This window comes from Mustela lutreola, chromosome 6, assembly GCF_030435805.1.
Source record: "Mustela lutreola isolate mMusLut2 chromosome 6, mMusLut2.pri, whole genome shotgun sequence".
Lineage (NCBI taxonomy): Eukaryota > Metazoa > Chordata > Mammalia > Carnivora > Mustelidae > Mustela > Mustela lutreola.
Window position 1 is genome coordinate 11,445,601 of NC_081295.1, and position 19,857 is coordinate 11,465,457.

At 39.3% G+C, this 19,857-nt stretch overlaps 1 pseudogene; it reads left to right on the plus strand.

Moving 5' to 3' along the window:
• The first annotated feature begins 12,077 nt into the window (after positions 1 to 12,077).
• On the plus strand, positions 12,078 to 13,443 carry LOC131834530 (26S proteasome regulatory subunit 4-like; annotated as a pseudogene).
• Positions 13,444 to 19,857: the final 6,414 nt, after the last annotated feature.

The window sequence follows — 19,857 nt, forward strand, 5'->3', positions numbered from 1 at the left end:
TGGGCCTGTATGACCACAGAAATAGGCCTTCTGCTACCCTGTTGCTTGCTGGGGTAGGAACAGGGGTCAGGTTCTAATGATGGAAGCATCAGTTGGAAAGGACAGGAGGGTGGAGTAGGAGGGAAGAGAGTTTGTTTCCCCCTCCCCCAACACACACACTTCTTCCCTTCTGGGGCTTCCTGAGGCCTGCTGTATCCTCCCCAGAGGATCCCATTTCTACTCTGGGTGATCCCTCCCTTCACAGCTTTAGGCATAAAAGTGTAAGTTTTAACAACACTGTCACTTGCCTGGGATCTTGTCCACACATTTGCAGCATCTCCTCAAATGGCCCAGGATGGGTGCCATCTGTCTCCTTCTGGAACCCTGATTGATGGAGTCAATGACTTAAAGAGGCCCCTCACATTCCCGGAAACCCACGAGGCCAGCAGACACATGGAAAGATGCTCAACCGCGTGATGAATCATGGAAATGACAAATAAAACCAAAGGGATTTCATTTTACACCCCTCGGATTGGCAAAAACTAAATATTTAATAGTAAAACATTCTGGCAAGAATGTGGAAGAGTGGGGATGTCCCTAAACTAAACTAAGTTGATACAGCCACTTCAGAAAATAATTTGACACGTTCTAGGAAAGTGGAAAACGTGCATATCCTGTGGTCCAACTCTTTACTTGCAGGCATAGACAAGAACATACATTCTTGCAATGTTCATAATAACAATTTTTAAAAACCCTTGAAATAAACAACCCAAATGTCCATGAACAAAAAAATGGAGAACTACATCCCGCACAAAATGAAGAACTATCCTGCAGTGGAAAAAAACTAATAGTCTAAAGCTACACACATCAACATGATATTGTTGCTCAAAACACAGTATTGAACAGGAAAGCAATTTTCAGAATACCTGCAGCATGAGTCATTCGAATAAAGTACAAAGGAACGTAAAACAGAATGACACCTTGTTTAGAGGATCTACACATAGGTAGCAAATCGAGAAAGATGAGCAAAAGAGTGATAGACAAAAAAGCAAGATATTGTTTACTTCTGGTCAGTGGGAGATGGTGGAGGTGTGGGTTGGGGGACTGGTAATGACCATCTCTTCAGCTGGGAGGTATTCGAATTATTGCTTTACTTTCTATAACTTTACATACAACTTAAATATTCATTTATATGGATTCAAATTTTAACAAAAGAGCTAAAAAAAAGTCAAACAAAAGAGCCCATAATACAATATTTATGTAAAATAGTTATTAACAGATTATAAGAAAACCATGACACTATATTCATTTTATATGGCTGTGTAACTAATTACCACAGTTTACTGGCTTAAAGCAAGACAAATGGGTTATCTCACAGTTTCTATGGGTTAGGAGCCCCGGCACATCTTAGCTACTCCTCTCTCATGAGGCTGCAGTCAGAAAGGACCTCCGTAACCTCCCAGTTTGTATTGGGCTATATCTATTATTATCTGTAGTCATTGTTCATTGTCCTCATTGTACCTGTCATTATTTGCCATTATTTATTTGTTAATTTGTTAGTTACCTGCATCTTCCCAGCCCACTGACTAAAGACCCCAGGAGGACAGAATTATGGTAGAGAGTTCTGCTCACCAGCCTCTCTGTGAGTTAGTGAGGGACACATGAATGGTTCTGGCCAGTGGAATGGGAACAAAAGTGACCTGTGACATTTCTAGATCCAACAGTGAAGAGCCAGGGTGCCTCCTTTGTCCCAATCTTCTCAGCCATTACGACTGTTTGAATACTTACTTTGCAGTTAGCATAACCATGACTAGAAAGAAGACTTCTAACTTCATCAGACTTCCATGAACAATAAATAAACTTTTGTTGTGTGATGGACAACCCAGTTGGATTCCACAGTATGCCATATACGAGTCTGACATTTTTTTTTCTTTTCTTCATCATTGTATCTTCAATATTTGGAAGAGTGTCTAGGACATTGTAAAACCTCATTAATGCTTGTTTAAAGAAAGGGAGGATAAAAGAATAAAGGGAGAGAGAGAGGAAGGATGGGAAGGAAGGAAGAAACAAATTATCATTGAGTAAATTTAACGCTCAAGGAGATGCATATGTTTACCCAGTGACTTCCCATTCTCTATGTGCATTGTGATGTACTCCTGCACACACACATACACACACACACTCCTCCCACAGTTTGGAGCCCTTAGACCTAACTACTTACTCTACCACTTACTAGCTATGTGACCTTAGGCAAGTCACTCACCTCTCTGATTTCCCTCTGTAAAATGGGCATAATAAGATTTGTCTTACGTTCTTGGCAAATTTGCTGTGGCAATAAATGTGTAAACATTTTCCAAATGCCTTATAAACTATAAAAGAATATAAATCGGAAGCATTACTACAGCTCCGTTTTCACGGGCTTTGCCTTAGGCTGAATCAAGCAGAAAATTACATGATAACATTGTGAGTAAAGATATCAAGGAATGAGAAAAGGTGGAACTTTGATAGTAGTCACAACAGGTGATTTTTCTATACAAAAATACATATATGGTCTAATCACAACTCATCAAGACCACTTCTTATGTGCTTATTAATAACAAAATTATAGGTTACCATTATTTATATGTGGCTATTATGTGGAAGGAAGAATCATGTATCTAATAAGAATTTCTATTTTTTTTCATATCTATGCCTTGTCATCCCCAAGAAGGGGTAGTGGAATCAATCAGGCAAAAGAGAATCAGCCTGTGAACATACCCTTGGTAGAACATGGCTGGCACAGAGCCTAGTCATAGCATCTGGCTCGTCCTCATATTTTTTTTAAATTTTTTAAAAATATTTTTATTTATTTATTTGACAAAGAGAGAGAGATCACAAGTAGGCAGAGAGAGAGGTGGGGAAGGAGACTCCCCGCTGAGCAGAGAGCCCAATGCAGGGCTTGATCCCAGGACCCTGAGATCACGACCTGAGCCGAAGGCAGAGGCTCAACCCCCTGGGCCACCCAGGCGACCTGGCTTCTCCTCATATTATTAGTAATTATTACTATTCCTGAAATAAGTTGATCAGTGCACAAACACTCTTTTGTATATTTAATCTGTCTGCCCAACATAGACATTGACATCTTCCTGAATTCAGAACGATGTGTCCTAAGTTTTGAGGTAATGAGTGAGAGGATGAGTAATCAAAAAATTTTTATACATATTTGCAAAGTCTTGCTTCATATGTATTTATTCAGTACTCATTGGTGAACAAATTAGACACAAACAGAAATCAACAGAAATCATAAATTTACATATATTCTCTAAGCTTCCTTATTCATGGAGTGGAATAACTGGCCTGAACAGTTTCTTGGCCATCAGGTACAGATATTCTTTTTTATTTTTTATTTTTTTATTTTTTAAATTTCTTTTCAGTGTACCAGAATTCATTGTTTATGCACCACACCCAGTGCTCCATGCAATACGTGCCCTCCATAATACCCATCACCAGGCTCACCCAACTTCTCACCCCCCACCCCTTCAAAACCCTCAGATTGTTTTTCAGAGTCCATAGTCTCTCATGGTTCATCGCCCCCCTCCAATTTCCCTCAACTCCCTTCTCCTCTCCATTCTTAACAGGATAAGCAATATCTGTTTTTCACATTATTTTCATGCACAAACACATTTTGCATTTTTGAGTCACTTGACTTCTGATCATCGTTTTGTAACTATTTCAATGGGGTTCTTGACCAAGCACAGGAGTGCTAGATTTTTTTTTTATTTTTTTATTTTTTACAAAATGCTCTCGTTTTATTTACCTTATTGTTAAATTTATTCATCATTTTATTATGAAGTGCTATAGCATGGTGTGTGTGTGTGTGTGTGTGTGTGTGTGTGTCTAGTACTCACAATTCATTTTTAAGATCTGAAATTTTAAGTCAACCTTTTGACTCTGGAACTAGGATGGTGACATCAGGTGGTTTTGACATCCAGGTATGGACAGTAAACTTCCAATTTCGAGGTTAAACCAAGAAGGGTAGTAAACTTGGAAAAAAAAATGGATTGGACTTCATACCCAAATTACTGTATTTAATTTATTTGATGATGAAACAGGGTCTAAATTTATGATCCAAACTCAACTTGAGAATTACGTCACATGAGGATTAAGAAACTGTTGCTGATGTATTTGCCATTTTCTGGTCTAAACCAATACCTAGGCCTACTCTCGCAGGTGCTTACGTAAACTTGAGTTATCGGTGTTGCTTGCCTGGAGAATGTCTACATTACTTCAGTGCCTTGAATAGCCACGAATAGCTCTCTATCATTTCCTGAATTAAAAGTCACGTACTATTTTATGGCCGCCCACCAGAGTCCAGGGTCTTCCTTAAATGACTCTAGCTTCAGCATTGGCAAACTACAGGTAGATGAAAGGTCAGAGTTTAGCTCATTAAACCTTTCCAAGTTTAGATGAATTCCTCCCACTTTTCTGGGGTTCCCTTTAATAATTCAATTCTTATGTGCCCCACAGGAAGTACCTTCCAGAATCCTATTATAGCATTTTTATAACATCAAAAAGTTTTTATATACAAGTATAACTTCTATCAAGGGAGAAAAAGCCATCAAGTTTCTTGGAAATTTTATTGAGAGTTCTAGTTATTATAGCAATAATTTTTATATACAATAACCTTTATTAACAGATTTTTGTTATATTTACAGAACCATCTTAATAGTAATAAAAATGTATTTTAAAATTTAGATTACAGTAAATGAATTCACTTCTCTGAGCTGAGATAATTTGTTTAGCTAAATAGATACTTAGTTGTGTCTTATAATTCATCACTTCTTCATCAGCCTCATTATCCCAGAGCTAATGCTTCCATCAGGGAGGCTCTTAGTGGGCGTACTGGGATGGAGGTGGGGAAGAGAAATAAACCATATGTGTTAAACAAAGAATCATACCACCCTCTAACACTATCAGGAACCTCTTTCAGACCTGAACTGTTGAGTGCTGAGTAAATATATACAAAACAAAATTTCATATATGCGAACCTGATATATAACGCATTTTTGAGGAATCATTGTATTTGCTCTGAAAAGCATGGGTGCATCCAGTTTCTAAAGTAACAAAGCTAAGTCTATCCAACACTAAGTAAGGACCTCGCTGGTGACTATCTGCACTATTTGGGCAGTTTTGATTATCAAACTTGACTACCAGGACCGCAGACAGAAATGAGATTTGGGGGTCCACACAACTCGAATTAACCAAATCATCTTGTAGACTACTTGACTGAGTGTTTTGCAAAAGCAACATCCAAGAACAATGATAAAGGGCAATGTAATGCAGCAGCAAGTACTTAATCTCTGACCCTAATTTCTATCATCTTAAAACTGGGTTAATACCATCTTGTTGGGTTATTAAACAATATTTTTGTATCATTTTGGCTTGTAGTAAGCACTCATTGAATGTTTGCCAAATAAATGACCCCATCATGCTTCAAAGTACATTCTTGAAATTCCCTGTGGAAACCTGAATGTTGGGGCTCAGGGAGGCCAATATATTAAGTCATTGACACAAACTAGTTTGTCCAAATTAGGTAGCCCATTAAATTGGCTGGGCAAGCCGTGGGTATTATGATCTATCGAAGAATCTCTGAGGTTGCTGAGAAGAGGTGTTTGCTATGAGTAGCCCTTCAACTGGGAGAAGTAAAGAGAAGGGATATGGAGAATGGAGAAAGAGCAAGTTTAAAAAGAATTGAGAGGTGGAGTCCAAACTTCGTCCAGATAATTTGGTCTATAGCATGAGCGACACAAAACATTCTCTCAAGTGTCTTGATTAGAAACATTTACAATCCAAGGGAAAACACAGTCGTCCTATGCACAACTGTGAGCCTCGTGGGCTTTCATCTGTCGGATAGGAAAATTGCCTTACAATATGTTTCATACCTTTAGAGTTAATAGAGAGTTCATAGCCAGGTTGCCTTCTTTAAGTTGTATTAGCATTATTTTAAAATATATTTTATTGTTGTATATAGTGGAAACTTCTGCTTTGTTTAAATACTAAGTTGACTCCTCATGATTTAGAATAAGAAAAAAAAAATGCCTTTACTCGGACTTCAGTCCTGTACTTTCCCCTGCACTAACAAGGAGAAGATGGCTGGAAAGTAAGGCTGGGCCAGTCCATTATGAAGGAGGAAGCATCTACATCACATGTCAGCGACAAGTGTATGCCGCCCACATAAATCCCTCTAATATTTTGTGTTGTGTATCAAAAAATATCAGGCCAATTACTTTACCCTTATGAAGCTGTTCATTTTCCACATCTCCTCGGTTCTGTGGGATGAGATGGGGCTGCATCTTTAATTCCAGGTTAAGCTTATTGGTATAAATTAGATAAACATTTGGGGTCCCGTGGCAAATTACCTGCCATAAGGAGCGATTAATCCTATCATAGTTCTTTCCATTGCACCATTCTCTTGACTGCCTTTCATCTCACGGTGTGTTTTATTAAAAAAAAAAAAAAGGTTCGTATTTGTATTTGTTTTATAGTTAAGAAAAAAAGAAGTTCTAGTTGTCTCTGTCACCTAGGCATCTCCCTAGCCTGACTATGATTGTGAGTCCAACATGCCCTCTTGAGCAATGAAAACCACACCAAGTAATGGAGACAATGTGACCTGCAGTGACTCCCAGGAAGCGTCACGTAACTATAAACAGCCCTTACCGAACCTTTGTTTTTGCACAGCATCCAGAGTCAAGAGCACACGGAGGATAACAGAGCTAATGAGTGTCAACGTCAACAGCCCTGAAATAAACTAAACACCTCATTCTCCCAACAGTGTGGTCTTAGCACAATTGGGCTATATTTTATTCTCCAGAATTTAAAGTTTTGTTTTAAATTCTGCACATCACAGCCATACTAAATATCCCCTTAGACAAGACGCAGCGCTGCTGAGTAAGCCCCCTGCAAATCAGCAATGCTTTTTCATAAGACCAACATCCATAATTTATATCTGCATACAATTAGCCTGTTTACATTTATACATTTTCTGCTTCCTTTTATGAGAAATATTCCACAGGATACTTGGTAATGCATTCAGAATAACCTTTTTAAAATAAAGACTCCAGGACCAAACAGTTTATAAAATCCAATACCTAATAAATACTTTATATGAATAAAAAAGTGTTTTCTTAATCAGAAACAGTATATTTGTATTTGAGCTAGCCTTTCTTGCCTCCCAGGCCAATGGCCTGGCACCATATGGATCTTTATTTTTTAATGTATTCAGGAAAAAAAAAATACTACTGCACTCCTTGATGGTTTCATTTGCACACAAATATCACATCCTTTCTCTTCTCCATTATTAGATCACTATCAGGATAATTTTTACAACTTTGGCCAAGTCAATCCCTTATACTGACATGATGATGAGAGAAAAAATTTAGCCAGTTATCCGAAATTTAGTATACATGATTCCAAATTCTGAATTTCCTCAGTATGTTTTGCTTGAAAAATGGATTTCACTATTGGAAAATGTATGCAGAAGAGAGGGAATTTCATATAATCATGTACATTTGGCATTTGTACATTTGTACATTTGTAGTGGTCTCGATGGCTAGAAATTTGTCCATGTGGGTGTCCAGTGGGTGGGTTAATAAGCAGGACCTTCTAGCAAAAACTTCAATGGTATCATCCCTTCTTTTTGCTGGGCAACTAGTATGGTATGGGCCTGAGATGAAAGGAGCCACCTGAAGCAGAGGCCAGGATCTGTAGCAGATCCCAGGCCCTTTTTGGGGTAGAGTTAGACCCTACCAAAGAAAAGCCTGGCCCAGAGTTGAGCTTGACAATGTTGAATCCTACCTGAGCCCTGTGATCAGTAAAGGTTAAAGGAATCCCTCCTCTTCTTTGTTCTGGGAAACAGCTTACTGAAAAGAGGCACCCTTCCCCATATGACTCAGATAATACTCACAGATGCCTGACCCCTTGTTTATCCATAATGAGGCTAGGCAGGTACTCAGAATTCCCTTTCTTTACCTCATAAGTGATCAGCTGAACTGTTAATCGTTCTAAACAGAATAGTAACTGGCCAACCTTTGGGAAAATGTTTTTCCTTTACCCCAATGCCTGAATGTTAGCCTAGCTGCAGTGGGATCCAGCAGAAAACCCCTCCAAGGAAAGGTGGCCTTGGGGTGAAACATTCTCTCTACTATCCTGTCACATCACCCTATCCCTCACGCCACTTGCCACGCTCAATTCTTTCTAGCTTTGTCTAGTCCTCCCTGTAAAAGAAAATCCTTTTATCCAACTCATGAGACACTTGCCGACATTAGATCATGGCATTCACCCTGTTAAAATAATCTCCCTCTCCCTATCGCTAGAGTCCCCTTCCCTATGACACTAATCCCCCTCCCTGTTGCAAAGTCACCTTCCTTTTCCTTGCAATAATCCTTTTGAATAAAAGTCTCTCCTTACTAGGTTCAGATTTGTGGGGGGTTGTTTCTTTGTTTGTTTGCTTTTTGACAAGATCCTACTTTCCTGAACACTGAACTAGGGAGGACCTTGAAGAAAAATATTGTTTTTGTAAGAAGGAGAACCTTGGGTTTTCAAGTGGTGCATTTACACATATTTAGAGTTTCTTTACAAATAGATGAGATTCTCAGAATCAAGAGCTGGTGCTAACTTCTTGATGAATTGACTCTGTCAGCCCTTGCCTTTCTCAAACTTCAGCTGTAGTGGCTGGTGTCCTTTCCCTAGAGGTCAGGCTTTGCTGGTCCCTGAGCCATCTAGAATGGAGCAGGATGCAGACTGAGACACTCAGCTCCTCCATGTGAAGTGCAAAGTTAGTCTTGCCATCTGGAATTAAGCTCAGCATTATAGAGCTGGTGTAGGGCAGACCTTGAATTTCTCCTTGATACTTATGTGTCTCCTTTAAATTGTGGCCTGCTGCTAGACTGTGTCATATTGATCCAGGTGGATATACAAGTTCCAAGATTGATGACTTGTTATGAGATCAGCTTTCATCTTGTAACATCCTACCTAGGTCCCAGCCTAGGTAGGGACATAACCATCACCTGTGCAATTTTGAGCATCTTGGGTTGCCAAAATTATATCATTAGTTTCTGTTCCTGTCCACATCAAGCCTGAGCTCCCTAAGTGCCTTGGGACAAATCCATTGACTTCTGGTAGCCAGATCCAGAAACAGGCCCATTTCCCAGACCCCTGTCCCTTCCAATTCAGGGTTTTCAGTCATCCTTGAATCATGTAACATGATTTAAGAACTTCAGATTAATGGTACAGACTGTACCTTACTTACCAACACTAACCCTTAATATCAGGTCAGTTCCATTGCTAACAGGTTGTCATTCCATGTCCAAGTGAAACATGAATTTTTACAGAGCTGTTGCACAAAATCCTTAGTTGACCATGGCCATTGACAAAACCGAGGAGAGAAAAAGGAGCTCTCTAATAAAAGAATAATAACGGTATGCAAGTGAGTTTTGAAAACTTGATATCAAGAAAATATACACATATACAAATAGACATTAAAGAAGTCATTGAAAGCCTTAACTGGAAATATCTCCTAGAATTTTCATTAATTAACTCATTTAATTACTTATTCAAATAATTACTCTAAAGGGCTCTGTAGAGGCTAGGTACTGTGCCAATAACTTATAACTCAACAGTGAACACAGTAGACCAAATACTTGCCCTCACAGAGTTTGAACAGAAAGTATTTAAAGCGAGTTTTAAATAGGAATCAACATATAGAGATTCAATATGCACAGAGATTATAAGGTGAGTTGTATCTGTCTGTGCAAGGAATAATAGTTACAACCATAATAGGATAGAATGTGTGATTAGTCAACAGGCTTCCATCTGCTGAAGAGCTCTCGGGCTTTTTCTTCCTCGTCAGTAAACCCATGCGTCTCTGCATTTTCTTCTTTTAATCTAAAATCTGGAACTCTCTTCTTTTTAATTTGAGGAAAGGGGTATTGATGCCAACACTCAATATTAGAAAAACGAATGAGTGGGCATGCATGACACATCAGTGAAGGAACACAAACCTTTTTCTTGAACACAGTGTTGGTTTCAGTGTATAATATATGTCAGTAGGAAGGCACTTTAAATTCTTTGACATGTATTGGAGAGTTTCCCTTCTGGAAGTTAGAGATCTCATTTTGAGAATGTCAATGAGGTATAAAATTCTGCATAAATAAATATAGTTACAATTGATTACATTTTCCATTGGGAAGAATAAGTTACAGAGAGATGGTTTCACTTCTTTTTCAGAATGAAAAATGTGTACATAAAGGAATCAAAAAGATTCTGTTGCACTACCCTGAAGACAAGGCTACTTTCATGCTTGTTTATTTGTTATTTGTTTGTTTACACATCCTCAGACTATTCTAGGAAGGATTTAAGGCAGCTGCTTCTCATTTCATAGCTTTCAACATACACATACTTTATTTGTTTTGTGATCAGTAATTAAAATTATTATATTCCAGACTATAGCATATGATTGTGTAGCCATTTTTAGTTCTGCTTTTTGAATTCATCAAAACTTAGACTGAGTATGTGTGTGTGTGATTCTTTATTCATACGCACAGCAACTGTATAAAGTCACTGTGTAAGAGCAGAAAGGAAAATCTGCAGAGATTAGAGAACCCTGAAACAGGAAAAAGAGGCATATTTTCAAGAGAAAACTAGAAATAAAATCTACTTGAAGCTCTAAAATACTGCTCCAAACCTAAACATATCCAAATGTACCAGATACAAAATGAGCATAAATATTGATGCATCCTGATATTGTCAGGATGTCCCTGCGGCAGAAGTGTCATTGAAGGTTGGAGTGAAAGGATATCTGGACCGTCCCTCTAGATGCTGTAAATAAAAGTTTGCACACTACTTGAGAAGGTACGCAGATTCCTCAAATCTTCCCATGAATCAGAGATTAAGAGAAAATGACCTTGTGTCACTTCTGAACAAACAAGTAAGATGAAAATTGATTTGATTGATATCTACCCATTTAAAGATAGTTCTGAAAAGGCCCCATTCTTTCCCTTAGAAAGAAATACAATTCTACGTCCCTCAAAGGGAGAAAAAGAATTTCAAAGTAGTTACGAATAGAAACTGTATGTTCTCCATATAGGTAGGTAAGTAGGTAGATAGGTAGACAGACAGATACCCTCTTTTTTTATATAGGTTATCATTATCTTCACAACAATCTAATTACAAGGTAAAATTATTTTGCTCGTAATTTATTTTCAATTTGAAGTCTTTCTCTACCAGAATATATGCTCCCTGTAAAAAATTTTTTTCTCTTTTACTACCATGCCTAGAAGATAGTCTAGCACAAAGCACATATTTTAATAAATTTTTCTGAAATGAAACAAGTATGCATACTGAAGGGATGACATTGATTGTCTTTGAGTAAATGGGTGATAGATGATATCCTGTTTGGTATATGTTTATTTTAGTGCTCTTTAAAATATATATATTTCGGGGCACCTGGGTGGCTCAGTGGGTTAAAGCCTCTGCCTTTGGCTCAGGTCATGATCCCAGGATCCTGGGATCGAGCTCCACATTGGGCTTTCAGCTCAGCAGGGAGCATGCTTCTCTGCCTACTTGTGATCTCCATCTGTCAAATACATACATAAAATCTTTAAAATAAAAAATATATATTTCTTTGTGTTTTTTTATAATGTGTATGTATTTCTTTTTAAAATAAAAAAAAAAAATAGGGATGTGAGGGTGATCTGGTGGTGACATCTGTCATCCCATTGATCGCCAGTGTTGATTTGGCTGATCTGGTTAGCTAGGCACTTGCCACCTCCATCCATCACAGTTCCATGAGTGTCCATGCAGAAACTGTTTGCTAGGTTCAAGAGGATGACCCTTCCCAGATAGAGGAGGACCTGTTCTTCAGTCAAGGGAAATGAGTGACTGCACTTCCTTGCTAGAAACTCCAAACAAGCTCTCAAGGTCCATTTGTAGAAGAATGTCCAATAGTCAAGCTTCTAAGACTCCAGACATATCCCAGTGAGGTGCTGTATGTGGCAGTCTGCCTTTCTTTAAAACAAAAAATAAAGACTTCTGGCAGTGGTCTTTCGAGCAAACGAAGCAAGATGGGTCAGAGTCAGAGTGGTGGTCATGCCCCTGTAGGTGGCAAGAAGGATAACAAAGACAAGAAAAAGAAATATGAACCTTCTGCACCAACCAGAGTAGGGAAAAAGAAGAAGAAAACAAAGGAACCAGATGCTACCAGCAAGCTGCCACTGGTGACACATCACACTCAGTACCATTTAAAATTATTGAAGTTAGAATTGAATACTATCTTCTCACGGAGGAAGAATTCATTAGAAATCAGGAACAAATGAAGCCTTTAGAAGAAAAGCAAGAGGAGGAAAGATTTAAGAGTGGATGATCTGAGGGGGACCCCAAAGTCAATAGGAAACTTGGAAGAGATCCCTGTTGACAATCGTGTTATCCTGTCTACATCTGTGGGCTCAGAACACTGCATAAGTATTCTTTCCTTTGTAGACAAAGATCTACTGGAACCAGGCTGCTCCATCCTGATCAACCACAAGGTACATGCCATCCATGTGCTCATGGATGACACAGATCCCTTGGTCACAGTGATGAAGGTAGAAAAGTCACTCCAAGAAACCTATGCTGATACTGGGCGGCTGGACAACCAAATCCAGGAAATTAAGGAATCTGCAGAGCTTCCTCTCACTCATCCTGAATATTATGAAGAGATGGTATAAAGCCCCCAGAAGGCATTATTCTCTATGGTCCATCTGGCACAAGTAAAACTTTATTAGCCAATGCAGTAGCAAACCAATCCTCAGCCACCTTCTTGAGAGTGGTTGGCTCTGAACTTATTCAGAAGTTCCCAGGTCACGGGCCCAAACTAGTTCGGAAATTGTTTCCAGTTGTGGAAGAACATGCACCAACCACCATGTTTACTGATGGAATTCATGCCATTGGAACAAAAAGATACAAGTCAAATTCTGGTGGTGAGAGAGAAATTCAGCAAACAATGTTGGAACTGCTGAGCCAATTGGATGGAGTTGATTTGAGGGATGATATGAAAGTTATCGCAGCCACAGACCAAACTGAGACTCTGGATATGGCCCTTATCAGACCAGGTTGCATCAACAGGAAGCCTGAGTTCCCTCAGCCTGACAAAAAGACTAAGAAGTACATCTTTCAGATCCACACAAGCAGGGTGACACTAGCTGATGATGGGACTCCAGACGACTTGATCATGACTAAAGATACCTCTTGGGTGCCAACATCAAGGCAATTTGTACAGAAACTGGTGTGATGGCCTTCAGAGAATGTAGAATGAAAGTAACAAATGAAGACTTCAAGAAATCTAAAGAAAATGCTCTTTATAAAAAGCAAGAAGGCATTCCTGAGGGACTGTTTCTCAGAGGGACCAGAGCTGCCTTCAAGAAAATGGTCGGGTTTGTTACAACGCCTTGAAGGGATGAGGTTGCGGAAGTTGCCCAGTGGAACCCATGTTCCAGTTGATTTTTCTTATTAACAAAACCTCCTGTGTACCTTTTTTTTTTTTTAATATGTTAATATTTTTATTTAAAATATTTTTTAAAAGGAAAGGAATGCCATGTTACAAAAGATTGCAAAGTGACACAAGTTCAAAATATGAAAAGGTAACAATAATTTATTTCATCCAGATAGTTTACCTTTTATTGGAGACTTTTTTTTAATATAATTTTTTATTTTTTATAAACATATATTTTTATCCCCAGGGGTACAGGTCTGTGAATCACCAGGTTTACACACTTCACAGCACTCACCAAAGCACATACCCTCCCCAATGTCCATAATCCCACCCCCTTCTCCCAAAACCCCTCCCCCCAGCAACCCTCAGTTTGTTTTGTGAGATTAAGAGTCACTTATGGTTTGTCTCCCTCCCAATCCCATTTTCTTTCATTTATTCTTCTTGTACCCACTTAAGCCCCCATGTTGCATCACCACTTCCTCATATCAGGGAGATCATATGATAGTTGTCTTTCTCCGCTTGACTTATTTCGCTAAGCATGATACGCTCTAGTTCCATCCATGTTGTCGCAAATGGCAAGATTTCATTTCTTTTGATGGCTGCATAGTATTCCATTGTGTATATATACCACATCTTCTTGATCCATTCATCTGTTGATGGACATCTAGGTTCTTTCCATAGTTTGCTATTGTGGACATTGCTGCTATAAACATTCGGGTACACGTGCCCCTTTGGATCACTACGTTTGTATCTTTAGGGTAAATACCCAATAGTGCAATTGCTGGGTCATAGGGCAGTTCTATTTTCAACATTTTGAGGAACCTCCATGCTGTTTTCCAGAGAGGTTGCACCAACTTGCATTCCCACCAACAGTGTAGGAGGGTTCCCCTTTCTGCGCATCATCGCCAGCATCTGTCATTTCCTGACTTGTTTATTTTAGCCATTCTGACTGGTGTGAGGTGATATCGCATTGTGGTTTTGATTTGTATTTCCCTGATGCCGAGTGATATGGAGCACTTTTTCATGTGTCTGTTGGCCATCTGGGTGTCTTCTTTGAAGAAATGTCTGCTCATGTCCTCTGCCCATTTCTTGATTGGATTATTTGTTCTTTGGGTGTTGAGTTTGCTAAGTTCTTTATAGATTCTGGACACTAGTCCTTTATCTGATATGTCGTTTGCAAATATCTTCTCCCATTCTGTCAGTTGTCTTTTGATTTTCTTAACTGTTTCCTTTGCTGTGCAAAAGCTTTTGATCTTGATGAAATCCCAATAGTTCACTTTTGCCCTTGCTTCCCTTGCCTTTGGCATTGTTCCTAGGAAGATGTTGCTGTGGCTGAGGTCGAAGAGGTTGCTGCCTGTGTTCTCCTCAAGGATTTTGATGGATTCCTTTCGCACATTGAGGTCCTTCATCCATTGAGTCTATTTTTGTGTGTGGTGTAAGGAAATGGTCCAATTTCATTTTTCTGCATGTGGCTGTCCAATTTTCCCACCACCATTTATTGAAGAGGCTGTCTTTTTTCCATTGGACATTCTTTCCTGCTTTGTCGAAGATGAGTTGACCATAGAGTTGAGGGTCTATTTCTGGGCTCTCTATTCTGTTCCATTGATCTATGTGTCTGTTTTTGTGCCAGTACCATGCTGTCTTGATGATGACAGCTTTGTAATAGAGCTTGAAGTCCGGGATTGTGATGCCACCAACGTTGGCTTTCTTTTTCAATATCCCTTTGGCTATTCGAGGTCTTTTCTGGTTCCATATAAATTTTAGAATTATTTGTTACATTTCTTTGAAAAAGATGGATGGTACTTTGATAAGAATTGCATTAAATGTGTAGATTGCTTTAGGTAGCATAGACATTTTCACAATATTTCTTCTTCCAATCCAGGAGCATGGAACATTTTTCCATTTCTTTGTGTCTTCCTCAATTTCTTTCATGAGTACTTTATAGTTTTCTGAGTATAGATTCTGTGTCTCTTTGGTTAGGTTTATTCCTAGGTATCTTATGGTTTTGGGTGCAATTGTAAATGGGATTGACTCCTTAATTTCCCTTTCTTCTGTCTTGCTGTTGGTGTAGAGAAATCCAACTGATTTCTGTGCATTGATTTTATATCCTGACACTTTACTGAATTCCTGTATAAGTTCTAGCAGTTTTGGAGTGGAGTCTTTTGGGTTTTCCACATATAGTATCATATCATCTGCGAAGAGTGATAATTTGACTTCTTCTTTGCCGATTTGGGTGCCTTTAATTACCTTTTGTTGTCTGATTGCTGAGGCTAGGACCTCTAGTACTATGTTGAATAGCAGTGGTGATAATGGACATCCCTGCCGTGTTCCTGACCTTAGCGGAAAAGCTTTCAGTTTTTCTCCATTGAGAATGATATTTGCGGTGGGTTTTTCATAGATGGCTTTGATGATATTGAGGTATGTGCCCTCTATCCCTACACTTTGAAGAGTTTTGATCAGGAGGGGATGCTGTACTTTGTCAAATGCTTTTTCAGCATCTATTGAGAGTATCATATGGTTCTTGTTCTTTCTTTTATTGATGTGTTGTATCACATTGACTGATTTGCGGATGTTGAACCAACCTTGCAGCCCTGGAATAAATCCCACTTGGTCGTGGTGAATAATCTTTTTAATGTACTGTTGAATCCTATTGGCTAGTATTTTGTTGAGTATTTTCGCATCTGTGTTCATCAAGGATATTGGTCTATAGCTCTCTTTTTTGGTGGGATCCTTGTCTGGTTTTGGGATCAAGGTGATGCTGGCCTCATAAAATGAGTTTGGAAGTTTTCCTTCCATTTCTATTTTTTGTAACAGTTTTAGGAGAATAGGAATTAGTTCTTCTTTAAATGTTTGGTAGAATTCCCCCGGGAAGCCGTCTGGCCCTGGGCTTTTGTTTGTTTGGAGATTTTTAATGACTGTTTCAATCCCCTTACTGGTCATGGGTCTGTTCAGGCTTTCTATTTCTTCCTGGTTCAGTTGTGGTAGTTTATATGTTTCTAGGAATGCATCCATTTCTTCCAGATTGTCAAATTTGTTGGCGTAGAGTTGCTCATAGTATGTTCTTATAATAGTTTGTATTTCTTTGGTGTTAGTTGTGATCTCTCCTCTTTCATTCATGATTTTATTTATTTGGGTCCCTTCTCTTTTCTTTTTGATAAGTCGGGCCAGTGGTTTATCAATTTTATTAATTCTTTCAAAGAACCAGCTCCTACTTTCGTTGATTTGTTCTATTGTTTTTTTTTTTGGTTTCTATTTCATTGATTTCTGCTCTGATCTTTATGATTTCTCTTCTCCTGCTGGGCTTAGAGTTTCTTTCTTGTTCTTTCTCCAGCTCCTTTAGGTGTAGGGTTAGGTTGTGTACCTGAGACCTTTGTTGTTTCTTGAGAAAGGCTTGTACTGCTATATATTTTTCTCTCAGGACTGCCTTTGTTGTGTCCCACAGATTTTGAACTGTTGTATTTTCATTATCATTTGTTTCCATGATTTTTTTCAATTCTTCTTTAATTTCCTGGTTGACCCATTCATTCTTTAGAAGGATGCTGTTTAGTCTCCATGTATTTTGGTTCTTTTCAAACTTCCTTTTGTGGTTGAGTTCTAGCTTTAGAGCATTGTGGTCTGAAAATATGCAGGGAATGATCCCAATCTTTTGATACTGGTTGAGTCCTGATTTAGGACCGAGGATGTGATCTATTCTGGAGAATGTTCCATGTGCACTAGAGAAGAATATGTATTCTGTTGCTTTGGGATGAAATGTTCTGAATATATCTGTGATGTCCATCTGGTCCAGTGTGTCGTTTAAGGCCTTTATTTCCTTGCTGATCTTTTGCTTGGATGATCTGTCCATTTCAGTGAGGGGAGTGTTAAAGTCCCCTACTATTATTGTATTATTGTTGATGTGTTTCTTTGATTTTGTTATTAATTGGTTTATATAGTTGGCTGCTCCCACGTTGGGGGCATAGATATTTAAAATTGTTAAATCTTCTTGTTGGACACACCCTTTGAGTATGATATAGTGTCCTTCCTCATCTCTTATTATAGTCTTTGGCTTAAAATCTAATTGATCTGATATAAGGATTGCCACTCCTGCTTTCTTCTGATGTCCATTAGCATGGTAAATTCTTTTCCACCCCCTCACTTTAAATCTGGAGGTGTCTTCGGGCTTAAAATGAGTTTCTTGGAGGCAACATATAGATGGGTTTTGTTTTTTTATCCATTCTGATACCCTGTGTCTTTTGACAGGGGCATTTAGCCCATTCACATTGAGGGTAACTATTGAGAGATATGAATTTAGGGCCATTGTATTGCCTGTAAGGTGACTGTTACTGTATATGGTCTCTGTTCCTTTCTGATCTACCACTTGTAGGCTCTCTCTTTGCTTAGAGGACCCCTTTCAAGATTTCCTGTAGAGCTGGTTTGGTGTTTGCAAATTCTTTCAGTTGTTTGTCCTGGAAGCTTTTAATCTCTCCTTCTATTTTCAATGATAGCCTAGCTGGATATAGTATTCTTGGCTGCATGTTTTTCTCATTTAGTGCTCTGAAAATATCATGCCAGCTCTTTCTGGCCTGCCAGGTCTCTGTGGATAAGTCAGCTGCCAATCTAATATTTTTACCATTGTATGTTACAGACTTCTTTTCCTGGGCTGCTTTCAGGATTTTCTCTTTGTCACTGAGACTTGTAAATTTTACTATTAGGTGACGGGGTGTGGGCCTATTCTTACTGATTTTGAGGGGCGTTCTCTGAACCTCCTGAATTTTGATGCTCGTTCCCTTTGCCATATTGGGGAAATTCTCCCCAATAATTCTCTCTAGTATACCTTCTGCTCCCCTCTCTCTTTCTTCTTCTTCTGGAATCCCAATTATTCTAATGTTGTTTCGTCTTATGGTGTCACTTATCTCTCGAATTCTCCCCTCGTGGTCCAGTAGCTGTTTGTCCCTCTTTTGCTCAGCTTCTTTATTCTCTGTCATTTGGTCTTCTATATCACTAATTCTTTCTTCTGCCTCATTTATCCTAGCAGTGAGAGCCTCCATTTTTTATTGCACCTCATTAATAGCTTTTTTTATTTCAACTTGGTTAGATTTTAGTTCTTTTATTTCTCCAGAAAGGGCTTTTATATCTCTCGAGAGGGTTTCTCTAATATCTTCCATGCCTTTTTCGAGCCCGGCTAGAACCTTGAGAATTGTCATTCTGAACTCTAGATCTGACATATTACCAATGTCTGTATTGATTAGGTCCCTAGCCTTCGGTACTGCCTCTTGTTCTTTTTTTTGTGTTGAATTTTTCCGTCTTGTCATTTTGTCCAGATAAGAGTATATAAAGGGGCAAGTAAAATACTAAAAGGGTGGCAACAACCCCAGGAAAATATGCTTTAACCAAATTAGAAGAGATCCCAAATCGTGAGGGGGGAGAAAGGGAATAAAAAGAGGTTCAAAAAGGAAGAAAGAAAAAAAAAAAGAAAAGAAAAAGGAAAAAAATTTTTAAAAAAAAGAAAACACCTAAGAAAAATATAAAAAAGAAAAAATATATATATTAGATAAACTAGTAAAAAATCGTTAAAAAAGAAAAAGGTAACAATTAAAAAAAATTTTACCCAAGGCGAGAAAAAAAAAACAAAAAATGAAAAAGAAAAAAATTAAATTAACTGCAAGACTAAAAAAAATCCCAGGAAAAAAGCCATGAGTTCCGTGCTTTGCTTTCTCCTCCTCTAGAATTCTGCTGCTCTCCTTGGTATTGAAACCGCACTCCTTGGTAGGTGAACTTGGTCTGGGCTGGATTTCTTGTTGATCTTCTGGGGGAGGGGCCTGTTGTAGTGATTCTCAAGTGTCTTTGCCCCAGGCGGAATTACACCGCCCTTACCCGGGGCCGGGGTGAGTAATCCGCTTGGTTTTGCTTTCAGGAGCTTTTGTTCCCTGAGCGCTTTCCGTAGAGTTCTGGAGGACGGGAATACAAATGGCGGCCTCCTGGTCTCCGGCCTGGAGGAGCCGAGAGCCCAGGGCCCCACTCCTCAGTGCGCGCTCAGAGAACCGTGCCCAGTTACTCCCGTCTGCCTGACCTCCGGCCGCGCTCCGAGCTCACCGAGCCTGCGACCGGTTCAAGGTCACCCCGAGCTGCGAGCTTACTGTCGGCTCTGTCTCTGTAGCCGGCTTTCCCGTTCCAATACCCGCAAGCTCTGCGACACTCAGACACCCCCGATCCTTCTGTGACCCTGCGGGACCTGAGGCCACGCTGACCCCGTGTGGGCTTTGCCCCGGGTAGCCTCTGGAGTGATGTCCCTCAGCGGAACAGACTTTTAAAAGTCCTGATTTTGTGCGCGGTTGCTCCGCCGCTTGCCCGGAGCCGGCCCCTCCCTCCGGGATCTATCTTCCCGCCGCTTTGGA